Source organism: Cryptomeria japonica, chromosome 3 (genome assembly GCF_030272615.1).
Source record: "Cryptomeria japonica chromosome 3, Sugi_1.0, whole genome shotgun sequence".
NCBI lineage: Eukaryota > Viridiplantae > Streptophyta > Pinopsida > Cupressales > Cupressaceae > Cryptomeria > Cryptomeria japonica.
In genome coordinates, this window is record NC_081407.1 from 361,478,711 (window position 1) to 361,492,800 (window position 14,090).

Here is a 14,090-nt window from a genome sequence, read left to right on the forward strand (position 1 = left end):
TTGCAGTACTTGAACTTTCTCCAATTTCAAATCCAAGTCCATGTGTATCTCCATTAGGTTTCTGACTTTTCAGCATGTCATCAAGCTCCTCTAAAATTTTCTTGAATTTCTCTTTGTGTCAATTTGTAGTAGCCAGCTCATTTTCCAGGATTTCCTTTTGTCTCACAAGCTCAGTTTTATCATGTTGCATGTGAATCAAATCTGTCTTTAACATATCATTTTCATGACTAAGTCTTAGCTTTTCATTTCCAACATCATTGAGTCTTCTAGTCAAATCTTCTTCATTCTTCTTCTTGTCTTCAATGTCTTTACATAACCTCATAGTCATAGCTTGCATTTCATTCTTCATATTACTGTTTTTCAGTCTCAACTTCTTTGCAAGTTCATTAAGAGTTTCTTTTTTATCATCATCTTTTTGAATATTCTCATGAAGTTCTTTTCTTTTATTTTGTGCTATAACAAGGTTATCCTGAAGTCCTTTAATGAATTCCTATGCAATCCTCAGATCATCTTCAAGTTTGATATTCTTCAATTTCTTTGCATCATAATCTACAAGAGCTTCTTCCAATTATTTTTTTAAGTTCTCCATCTATACCCATGTCAGAATCTTCCTCAAGTTGTTAGGCTTTTAAAAATAGAGAACCAAGCTCTGATACCAATTGTTAGAATCAATGACAATCCCAAAGTCACTAAGAGTGGGGGGGGGTGAATCAGTGTCTCACCGGTTAGTAGAATATTTATACTTCTTAAGAACTTTGTATCTCAAAATAATGTACTGCTAAATAAGAATTAATGCAATAAATAAGAATAGTAGAGACAACATAGAGAACACACCATAACACAAGATATTTAATGAGGAAACCTGGTATGGGAAAAACCTCAGTGGGATTTGTGACCCACAATATTCACTCATTGGCTAATGAATAAATATTACTTACAATGGGGGGCCTGCACATGCAGGAAGGATAGCAACCTAGAGCTCACTGCTCAATCACAAAATAGAAGTCTCACTGACTTACAAAATAGATTATCAAAATCCAATATAATGTACTACTTCAGATCAACATCAACTATGCCAGGTTCAGTACCAGTTTAAGCTCAGTCTATTAAAAAAAACCTCCCCTATCAACTATATCAAAAATTCATCTATCATTTTATTATCTCCTCTATCTCTCTTACAAAATGATACCTATAAGATCTCATACATATATATGAGTCTTTTACAATATACCATGTTAGCTTGTATAAAAGATTTTTACAATATCAAAAAATAAACAAAGTTTATTCCATGTCGGCTTGAGTGTCGGTATGCATTATTGCCGTTGTTGGTGAAGTGCCTGTCAGTGTACATAGAAGTCTATTGCCAATGTCGGTAACTGCTGATGGGTTGACAAATGTTTGCCAGTTGGTTTCTGTGTGTGTGAAAAGTGGACCTATATCTGTATCTGGAATACACAACACTTCAATTAAGTCATTACATGTATGGTTAGACAGATATAAGTATGAATATGAAAACCATAACAAATCGACCCATTGCCTTCTAAAAGATGCAAGTATAAATTGCTCTTAGATTGCTAAGCTATCCAGTGACTAGACAACACCTAAATGAAGGATTTTTCTATATGACCATGATATGAGATAAATGGATGCAAGATTTAAGCTAGATATGCACGATTAATCTAACATGATTTAAGCAATATATGAGCTAAATGATCTATATATGTATGCAATAACTAATATGTGAATATCTAAATACAAATTCTCAATGAACCTAGAGCAAAAACAACATAATAATAATATATTCTCCAGGATCTTTGAATGAGAGATGAGAGCCTGAATTTATAGAAAATTCAGAAAGAAACCAATGGCTGAGATCAAATGATGATGAGTAGTCAAGATTTTCCACGAGGAAGCCCAATCCAGCTGAATTGATGTGATTGGATGTTTTTCTCAGTTTTAAAGGAAATGGAACTAAAATTAAGATAAAATCAAGAAAAAACTGATTTATTCTCTATTTCATTCAATTTTAATATTTAATTGTTTTAATTGCTTTCTTTGAGATTATCTATCAATTTTTAATATATTTTTTTCAAGATTATCTCCAATTGATTTCTTTTCTCAAATTTTTAATTCTTTTTTGGTCAATTAATTCCTTTTTTAATTTATTTCCATTTTTGAAGATTTGTGCTCATAATTTCTAATTCCTCTTTCTTGATGTGTTTCCTTTTTTGAAGATTTATGACAATTTTTATTTATTTTTCAAATTAATTCCTCTTTTTGATGATTTAATGGAAAATTGATTTATTTAATTAAATATGCTAGGATATTAATAAAATAAATAAGATAATTGATTAAAATGATTTACTTGGAATGATCAATTAATTAAATAAATATTTAATTAATATTGAGTTATTGATTTTCCATGTGACATTTGATGCTTAAAGAATTATTTAATGTGCTCAAGATTTATTTAATTGCCTTTGGTTAGGACCTTGGTGATGTTGTTGAGATTAGGGGCCCATGGTTTAGATGACCAATTTTAGGGTATTACATTTTCCCCTCTTTGAATTAATGTGCGAGCAGTGCCTTGGTTCAAAGAATATTTGATGTCTAGGAGATACCAGTTCTGAACTTGATTGATCATGAACTAGATGAAAAGCGAGGTGTTTAGCTTGATTCGAAGAAACAAAGCTGAATGAAGTCTGATTAAAGCGATACTGATCCCGAACTTGATTGAATTTAGGAATGATAGAGAACAAAAGATACTGAACTTGAACTTGATTGATCAAGAAGTGGATCTTACTGATCTAAAACTTGATTGATCTAGACACAGTGAGTGATGATAAAAATTGATCTTGAACTTGATTGATCAAGACATGATGAGGGAAGATAAAGTGTCCAGCTTGATTCGATGCGATGAAACTGAACACCTTCTTAGATTGAATGTGATCAAAGAAACTCTTTAAACCCTTGATTGAGTTTAAACAAATAATCAGCTTGATGAAAAGCGATGAAATTGATTAACGTTAAGAGATTGATTTAGATGAAGACAAATATCAGCTTGATTTGAAGCAACGAAATTGATATGCCCCTAGAAATTGATTTGATTCAAATGATCAAGAGATCTCAACTTGATATAAAGCGATGAAGTTGAGATGCCCCCAGCGATAAGAATTTGATTGATTTTCTTTAGTTGAAAAAGATTTTTGCTTGACTTTTGATGAAGATTTGAAATTTTTCTCGACATTGAAGCTGTGAGGTCATAAGGTCACGAGTATGCCCCCTCGAGAGTGAAATTGAAAGATAGCGAGGGTACATGATGATAGGCAATTTTTTTTTTGTAGCGATGATAAGTTGTTTGAGCAAAAAGTTAATTTGTAGAAATTTTTGAAATTTTAGCGAGAAATTGAGCACAAAGTTAATTTGTAGAAATTAAATGGACATACATCGTTGATTAACGAGAAATTGAGCACAATTAGAAGAGAGAATGAGCTTTTGATGAAAAGCACTAAGTGGTCCAAATTTTGTGAAATTTCAATGAGAGAGTTGACATCAGATTTCAATTTCGATCCCGAAAATGGACTCAGGATAGCCGATTTACAAGCTCTTGATTTGAATTCATCGTACTTGTGTTGATTGATTATGAGATGTTGTTCTATATGCTTTATTCTATATGTATGCATTTCTTTTCAGTATAGATGAATGAATGCAAATGGAATATGGGTGTTTATTTTTGTTTCTTTTCATATGCAAATAAATGATGAATGAGAATAAGTAATGAGCAAAGTGATTTTTATTTTTATTTTTCTTTGCAATAAGATGAATGCAAATGAGTAATAATGAAATGTATGAATCTATATAAGATGCTTATGTATGCAGCTAACATCTCAAAACACAAGTACTCGATTAGAGAAATGATGAAAAAGAGACCACTTAGCTAAGAAATGATGATGCTTCCAACTCTCATTCAGAAGATAAAGAGAGCATAGTTATTATACCAAAATCACTCTAAATTCACAAAATGTAGAATGAAATGCAAAATGATATGCAAAATGCAACCTAAACCTAGTCACTGGATTTGAAAAGATTAATTTTTATCATTGAGCGTTTTACAAACATAGCAAGCAAGTTAGAGTTCCTTTCTTTTCATGTGCAATATTAATTATCTTGTACACAATGAACCTTTTTTCGTTCATATCCTTGGATAGATTACGCATGCACCCAGATTGCACAATAAAGAAATTCCCTCAAAACAGACAAAGAAATGATGGGAACCTCCCTGTAGCATTCAAATAAGCGGAGTCGAGGTATGTGTGGTGATTTCACTTTAATGTGAAGGCTCTTATCATAGACACCTAGCTAATTTAGTGATATTTCTGATACTGAATGTAAGTACAGATCCAATAGCCAACAAGATGAGAGGGGGGGTGAATCATACAAACTTGATCTTCTATAAAAACATTAGATTCAACCTTGGTAACATATACTTCAGTAATATAACCAAAACTGTTAAACATGCAAACTCAAAAGCATATAAACATCATAAACCTCATAACACCAGATTTAACGTGGAAACCCAAATAGGGAAAAACCAATGTGTGATTTCAGACCCACTAAGAAATATACTCTTCTAGAGTATGCTCAGTTAAAAGCAAATCCTATTAAAGATAACAAACACATTGCTAGATGTGACCCGGTTAAGGGATTTCCCTCAAATCTATTAGGATCTTCACCTTGTTAGAAGTGACCTTGTTAAAGGATTTTAAACACTCAATCAGAATGTCACCTTGCTAGAGGGTTTTACAAATAAGACTATTAAGTCCACTCCATTAAGAGATTTTCTATCACTTTCACAAAATAACAGTAATAAAATCTATCTGCAACTTCACATCTAAAATGCTAAAGCAAATTCTTATTTGCTCAATATAATCTAGACATAGAACTAATCTTGTCCATCTGTTGGGCTTCTATACTCTGTTATTCAAATAGGTCTTCAAGCTTCAGTGCTCAGTAATCACTATGTAGCATCCCTGTGCATACACTTGCCTGCATACATTGTTTATCAACAGTTCCCTATTTATAAACAATTAGCTAACCGCTTAATCTCCTTGATCACATTTCCCATGATCAATCATAGCCATCAGATCATCAATCTTGTCTAGGTTCAATGCATCTTTCAATCTGAAAACATTTTACCCTACCTAGGAACTTGAATATATTTCTTGGAACTTGTGCTAGGGTATTGCGGTTCAATCTGAACTATAGATCTTCATGTCGACTTTCCATTGCCATAGATTCGTTAACAAACTATATTTACGGCATACCAATCATTTAATCAATTCTAGCTCATCAGCTTCCTTCATTAAATAATGCATGTAACCATTTAATGCATTCTGTTATAGCTTGGGTACAACTTGGTAAATACTAAATTTCACTCAGTAGACATTCCGCCTTCATTAACCGATAGCGATAACCTTAGGGTTTATCAACTAGGTTCTTTAGGGTTTACCGACTACGCTCTTTGCTTGATAACATAGTATAGTATTAACCTTACAATTTACAACATATGTATGATGTCAAAACAATCTAAACATCATGATCTCATCATTGTCTGACTCGGTAATAGTTGCCCATTGAATACCTTATTCATCCCCTTATTCATCATATTATTTCCTGTGTCTTTTACATGTTAGGTCCCAGAGACAACAGATAGGGGGGGTGAATCAGTTGTCAAATAAATTCAAACCAAAAACCAAATAACCAACTTGATGCTTAATACCGGTAAACTAGTTAAGTATGTCGGTAGACAGTGTTAATAGTAAATTGCTATACTAGTAAAGATTAATGCATGAAAAATAAACATAAAGTCATCCACAACACATAACACCAATATTTGTACATGGAAACCTTGTAAGGGGAAAAACCATAGTGGGAAACTTTACCCACAATTAGATGATACTACTACAGATAGTAAGTGTACATAAATGGGGCCTGCACATGTAGAAAGGCCAACAGCCTAGAGCTCACTGCTTAATCACAAAATGGGAGTCACACTAACTACAGTTGGATGGTTAAATCCAATAAGAATGTACTGCACAAAATAGCATCTTCATATGCTGGATTCAGTACCGGTGTAATGCTGATATGCTTATACAAAAACCTAGCTTCACCTTCAAATGATGTCTTCATGTATACCTCTTCTTAATCTTGCATATACCTTCACTCAATTCTTTTTCACATTCCACAATTGATCTTACAAATAAGATCTTACATTTATACCATAACCTAAGACCAATTTTAGTAGGTCAGCTCTACAAGATAGTACAATAAACATTTTACATACAATATAATATTTGATGCAATAACCGATTAAACATGTCGGCTTAATGCATTTACATCAATAATAAATCATCTCCATAGCGTGCCATGCTAATCTGGAAAAGATAAACCTGCCAGTGTAACCCTAGATAACCCTGGACCTATTTGTCGGTAAAAGCAAATATGCAAATGTGAATATACCAATGATCAATTCTTCAAATCAAAGTGTCCACATGATGTCTTTGACATTATCAAGTGTCTTCCATATCATTCCAAGTACCGGTGAACATTATATCCTGTCGGTGAACCATATACCAGTAACTGTGCAATAGTTACTTGCTTGCCGGTGAATGTTGCTGGATCTTCAAAGTGCTTATTTTTAGTAGGTGTTGACATCAATGACAAAACCATACCAAAATACCAGCAATCTCCCCCTTTGGAATTGATGGCAACACAAGATGGAAAAACCATCAAAGTGCCAAAATAGAAATGCCAAATACCAAAAACCAACAATCTCAATTTCTCCCCCTGGGAGCAACATGAGTTTATCCAAAGATTTATTTTCAATACCAATCTCTCCTTAAAAGATAATGTGTATTTCCATAGATATCTCTCCCACTTTGACATCAAATGCCAAAGTTACAAAAATCAAGTTCATACAAAATACCAATCAACTCAATATACCAACTACTCCCCCTGAGAAGTAGCTTCCTCATCAAAGACCGGAATAAAAGATTTGTCTTTTAATTCTGTTGGTTGATGACAATCATCAACTGTCTAAGTCTCTATTGGTGGTGGTATGACTCCAAGCTGATCTCTGAGATATTCAAAAGTCTCCTTAGGAAAAGGTTTTGTGAAAATATCTGCAAGCTGTTCTTTAGTATTCACATAAACCAGTTTTATCTCTTTTTCTTCAACTTTTTCCCTTAGAAAATTTAGTTTGATAGAAACATGTTTTGTTTTAGAATGTAATACCAGATTCTTAGATATATCAATTGCTGCAGTGTTATCACAATATATAGTAATGGGTTCCTTGCATTTTACCTTTATGTCTTTCAACATTTGTTTAAGCCATAGTACCTATGTACAATTAGTTGCTGCTGCAACATATTTTGATTCTGTTGTTGATAAAGATGTACAACTCTGTTTCTTACTCAACCAAGAAACTAATCTCTTTCCAAGAAAGAATGCTCCTCCAGTGGTGCTTTTTCTATCATCCACATCTCCTGCCCAATTTGCATCTGTGTATGCACATAGGTCAAAGTTTTCATCTCTAGGATACCATAATCCAAGATTTGTTGTGCCTTGTAAGTACTGGAAAATCCTTTTTACTGTTGATTCATGATTTTCCCTAGGACTACTTTGAAATCTAGAAACAATACATACTGCATTCATAATATCAGGTCTGGTTTGTGTCAAATACAGTAAACCTCCTATCATAGATTTGTATCTAGTTGGATTAACAGGTGTAGATTCATCCCTTTGAGATAATTTGTCATTTGTAGTCATAGGTGTGCTTACCGGTTTAGAGTTCTCCATCCCAAATTTCTTTATTAATTCTTTCAAGTACTTGGATTGACTAAAAAATATACCTTTATCAGTCTGTGAAATCTGCAATCCTAGAAAGAATTTTATTTCTCCAATCATAGACATTTCAAATTCTTGCTACATTTTAATAAAAAATTCCTTACATAATCCATCTTCTCCTCCAAAGATTATATCATCAACAAAGACTTCAATAATCAAGATGTCATCATTAGTTATTTTGTAATATAAATTGCTATATTCATTTCCTTTAGTAAAACCAATCTTTAAAAGATACTTATCCAATCTTGCATACCAAGCTCTTGGGGCTTGTTTTAATCCATATAGAGCTTTTCTTAACCTACAAACCATATCATTGTCATCTGTTAAGGAAAATCCATCAGGTTGTTCAATATATACTTCCTCGTCAAGATCTCCATTCAAAAATACACATTTAATATCCATTTGATAAACTTTGTAGTCCTTGTGAGCTGCAAAAGCCAAGAATAATCTAACTGCCTCAATTCTAGCTACCAGTGCAAAGGTTTCATTGTAATCAACCTCTTCTTTCTGAGAATATCCCTTACACACTAGTCTTGCTTTATTTCTGACAACTTTACCATCTTCATTAAGTTTGTTTCTAAATACAAATTTGGTTCCAATTACATTTTTATTTTTAGGCCTGGGAACTAATGTCCAAGTATTATTTTTCTCAATTTGTCCTAATTCTTCTTCCATAGCTTTAATCCAAAATTTATCTTCACATGCCTCATTGATAGATGATGGTTCAATTTGAGAAATAAGACATACCTCTTCATTTGCCAATCTTCCTCTTGTCATAACTCCTTTAAATTTGTTTCCAATTATCTGATCTTCAAAATGATTCAATCTTACATACCGAGGTGTCTTAGTTTGTTGTTGTTCTTCAATTAATGTGGAATCATCTGATGATACTGGGGTAACTGGATCTTCATTCTATACCGATGGATTCGGTGTAGGTTCATTTGTCATAATTTATGTTGCCGGTTCGGTGTCTATATACCTTGAAGTTCCTCTGAATTGTTCATCAATCTTTACATTTGTACTCTCAACAATTTTCTGCAATCTCTTATTAAAACATCGATATGCCTTTCTCTTAGATGAATAACCAAGAAATATTCCTTCATCACTTCTAGGATCAAATTTTCCAATATACTCATCTCTTCTAATATAACATTTACTTCCAAAAATTTTGAAATACTTAAGAGTAAGAGTATTACCAAACCATAATTCATGAGGGGTCTTACCAGTTTCACCTTTGATGTGAACTTTGTTGAATGTATAGACAACAATGCTAACTACCTCTCTCCAATACACATGTGGTAGATTTTCTTTTGATAACATACTTCTTGCTGCATCCAAGATAGTTTTGTTTTTCGTTTCAACAACTCCATTCTGATGTGGTGTCCAGGGTGCTGATAATTGTCTTCTGATTCCATTCACTTCATAGAATGTATTAAAGTCCTTAGATGTGAATTCTCCTTGATCTAATCTTAAACATTTGATTTTCTTACCAGTTTCATTCTTAACCATTGCTTTGAATAGTTTGAACTTCCCCAAGTGCTTCTGATTTTTCTCTGAGAAAAGTAACCCAACACATTCTAGAATAATCATCAATAATTAGCATGAAATATCTATCACCTTGTAAGCTTTTAGTTCTAGTTGGACCACATAAATCAGTGTGAATTAAATCAAGAGCATTATTGGATTTTTCTGGAATACTTTTGAAACTAGCTCTAACTTGTTTTCCAAATTGACATTCCTTACAAATTGTATTCTGAGGTTTCACAATTTTAGGTAGATCTCTAACTGCCTTAGAAGTACTGATCTTTACCATGCAATCAAAGTTTACATGACATAGTCTCTTATGCCATAACCAACTTTCATCTATATGTGCAATTAAGCATGCCTTTTCACTGTTATTCAAATGAAAGATATTACCTCTAGTCTGATTACCAGTTGCAATTTCCAAACCAGTTCTATTCATGATTTTGCATTTTCCATTTTTAAATTGTAACTGAAATCCTTTCTCAACTAATTGACCAACACTTAAAAGATTATGCTTTAATCCTTCAACATAATAGATATTGGCAGTGTTATGTTTGCAATCAAGAGATATTGAACCCTTACCTTTGATTGAACAGGCTTTGTCATCTCCAAATCTTACTAAACCTCCATTGTATTCTTGAAGTTTCAAGAATTTACCTTTGTCTCCAGTCATGTGATATGAGCATCCTGAGTCAATGATCCATTCATCCTTTGCTTCAACTTTAGCTGCTAGGGCTTGTTCTACTGGTTGAGTAGTAGGTGCCGGTTGATCATCTGTTATAGCAATAAAAACCCATCCATTGTCTGCTAGTTCTGATACTAAATGTAAGTATAGATCCAATAGCCAACAAGATGAGAGGGGGGGTGAATCATACAAACTTAATCTTCTATAAAAACATCAGATTCAACTTTGGTAACATATACTTCAGTAATATAACCAAAACTGTTAAACATGCAAACTCAAAAGCATATAAACATCATAAACCTCATAACACCAGATTTAACATGGAAACCCAAATAGGGAAAAACCATTGTGGGATTTCGGACCCACTAAGAAATATACTCTTCTAGAGTATGCTCAGTTAAAAGAAAATCCTATTAAAGATTACAAACACATTTCTAGATGTGACCTGGTTAAGGGATTTCCCTTAGATCTGTTAGGATCTTCACCTTGTTAGAAGTGACCTTGTTAAAGGATTTCAAACACTCAATCAGAATGTCACCTTGCTAGAGGGTTTTACAAATAAGACTATTAAGTCCACTCGGTTAAGACATTTTCTATCACTTTCACAAAATAACAGTAATAAAAATCTATCTGCAACTTCACATCTAAAATGCTAAAGCAAATTCTTATTTTCTCAATACAATCTAGACATAGAACTAATCTTGTCCATCTATTGGGCTTCTATACTTTGTTATTCAAATAGGTCTTCAAGCTTTTGTGCTAGGTAATCACTATGTAGCATCCCTGTGCATACACTTGCCCACATACATTGTTTATCAACAGTTCCCTTGTGAGGCCCTACCCCGACCCATCCTATCTCTTCAGTTATTTTCATTTTGGAACTATTTGGATGCTAGTTTTGACACACTATGGATATAGAACTTTTCATGATTCCACGATTTTTGGTAACATTGATATATATGGATGCTTCATTTCTATGCCTTGTGGATTATAGAATATTATATGATTCTAGATTAGGGTAATATTGTGATGATGCAGGTTATTATCTGAATTTCAGGATTTGATATAGTGTTTGGAAAATGTTTGCATATATTGTAGATGGATCAAATTTTGAGGATTATGAGGAAATTGCTTTGAATTGTGACAAATTATATTTCATAATGTCAAGTCTTTGTAGAATGAATGTATTGTATTCTGATTTTGTGATTTTATATATTATATGAGGCTATTTGGGAAGTACTAATGTTTAAATTGAGATGTGCAGGAAAATATCCATGTGACCATGGAAATATTAGGGAGAATCAAGCCTAGGCCAATGTGCGTTAGTAAAACCAGGGGTTGTCTATTTGGAGAGACAACACCCCGTATGTACTGTATTTTATTCGTAAATGTAAAATGTTGCATGAGTGTAATTTGTATTTATTGGATTATTTAAATTGTTTAAGGGACAATTGCCATGTGTTTATTGTGATGTGGAATTATGTTGTAGTGTCACTTGACACCTATGTAGTATGTTGTGTTGGCAATTGGTCATGTCACCTTTTTGAAAGTTTTATTTTTGTTAATGGTTATATCCCCTAATTATCCTTGAAGGAACCAAGAAATCTAGGTTAGAGAGCCACAAGGAAGGTCAACTCAGAGTTGACCCGTAGGTTAACTTCAGGTGGACTTTCTGAAGGTCAAATCAACTCCTAGAGTCAATTTTAGAGCTTTTCTATTAGGCCTCATGGGGTACCTATGGGTGAAGGCCAAAATTGGCCATGTGTCTTTCCCTTAGGACTTGTTTAACCACCCAAAAAAGTGGTTTTCCCAAGATGGACGAATTCCATCTATAGGAGTGCCATCCTTGGAAGGAGAACCTTCTTGGAGATAGTAATCCCTCTTCCCCATTCCATTCCCCTTCTCTAGGCACCTAGGTTAGGGAGTGTGTAAGACCTAGGGAAGACCAACCCAATGGGAGATCTCTCACACTATCCAAGAGGTTGGAAGGAGTGAGAGAGGCCTTCTTAGGCTAAGAATGGAAGCTTAGTGAGCTAATCACCCACTCTCCACTTTTGGAGATTTTTGGAAAAATTTGGAAAGAAAAACCAGTTTTAAAAATTTAGAGGAATTTTGGTGGCCAAGGATTTGCAGAAAGTTGTGTGGATTGGGCAGCTCATCTCCAACTAAGTTTAGCATACCTATTGGCAGAATAAGGTTGGTTGTTATCTCCTCTTGGTTTTGTTGTCTATGTTAGTTATGTTGTTTTGTTGAAGGAAAGAAATGCTTGTAAAGAAAGTGTGTATGTGAATTGTTGTTGAAGAAAATAATGTGTAGTTTCATTTCTATGTTTTTCTGTTTTGTGTTCTTGTTTTGGGAGTGTCCAAGATCTTCTACTCTTGGGAGAGTAGGATGATCTTGGGGTGGGAGAAGCATGACAGCCTTGGGTGAGAGGCTCTCCTTAAGGAGAGTGATCTCAAGGGTGTCCTTTGTGACCCTTGCTGCATAGCCTTGTGTATGCATTTGGGGGTCATAAGGGGAGAGAAATGGCTTTGAGCCTTTGGGGGGCATAAGGTGGTTGGGATGAATTCTGTTGAGTATTTTGAGTTGCCATGAGGTGGCTTGTGTTATATTTTTTTTGGCTGCAGTCTCCCCAATGGTACTTGGTCCACTTCCACCCGTAGATTGATCACCCCAAGTGTGGTGAAAGTGTAGCTTGGGATGTGGGAAAGTGTATGTGTTGTGTGCTTGCCCTATTGTTGTGTTGTATTGCCTGATTGTAACCCGTCTAGGTCTTGATTCTCCTAGCTCGGGGGTGGCTTCTGGTAAGCCTAGGCTGGGAGGTGAGCATCCCATGGTCACAGTCCTAAAACTTTACTTGCAGGTGGCTTGGGGGAAAAGACTAGGAGTTGCAGATTTTGTGTTGCAGACTTCTATTTCAGATTTCTGATTTTTATTTAAATGCAGAAAAGAAGAAAGAAATGTAACCTTATGATTTGTAGCAAAAAGAAAAAGGAAGAGAAAGTGCATATGTAAATATAGGGCTTAAAATGATTCTGTTTCTATTTAAATAAATGTAATTTTTATTTTCTGTGTAAAAAAATTAGAGAAAGATGACTGTTTAGATTTCCTACCCATTTTCTTATTTGGGTTATTGTAACTATCATTCTGGAAAAACAATGTAAATTTCATTTTATGTTTTGATGTCTATAGTGTTTGCTATAGTCTACATTTTAAATCTAGTCTATTCTCTTGTTATTTACTGCAATATTAAAGGAAAGAAACAGAAAAAGAAAAATGCACTAGAATTCCTTATTTACTATTCACTAGTTTATTTACTGCATTAGTAAGGAAAAGAAAAAGAAATGCAGTAGGGTTATTATTTACTTGCATAGTGTAAATTCTGTAATTTTATGACTGTTTTAAAAAGAAAAGAGAGAACTAGTATTGTCTTTATTTCTCACTATTAATTTGCACAATTTAGATTTCTGTTATTTTATGACTGAAAAAAAAAAGGGGGTAAACAGAATTTGTTTTATTTCTGTAGAAAATTTTAAATAAAAGGAAGAAGAAGAAAATAGATCTATTCTAAATGCTGTTAGAAAACAAAAAAAAACAGAATGTAGATGTTTAAAATCTCAAAACGATATAAGGGTTTTTAACCCTATTACTTCAACATTTAGTCATATATATATTTCTATATGTATATAAGTATATATATTGAAAATATATACCTATATATATAGAAAATATATATATATAAGATTTCCTGTATATGTATACCTCTGTAACAACGAAATTAAAAAGAAACAAAAACATGTATTCTGAATCCTGTGCATCTCTGTTACAAATCATATAAAATATAATGCAGAATAAACCCTTTTATCCTATATATATATATATATATATATATATATATATATATATATATATATATATATATATATATATATATATATATATATATATATATATATATATATATTCTGCAATCTAA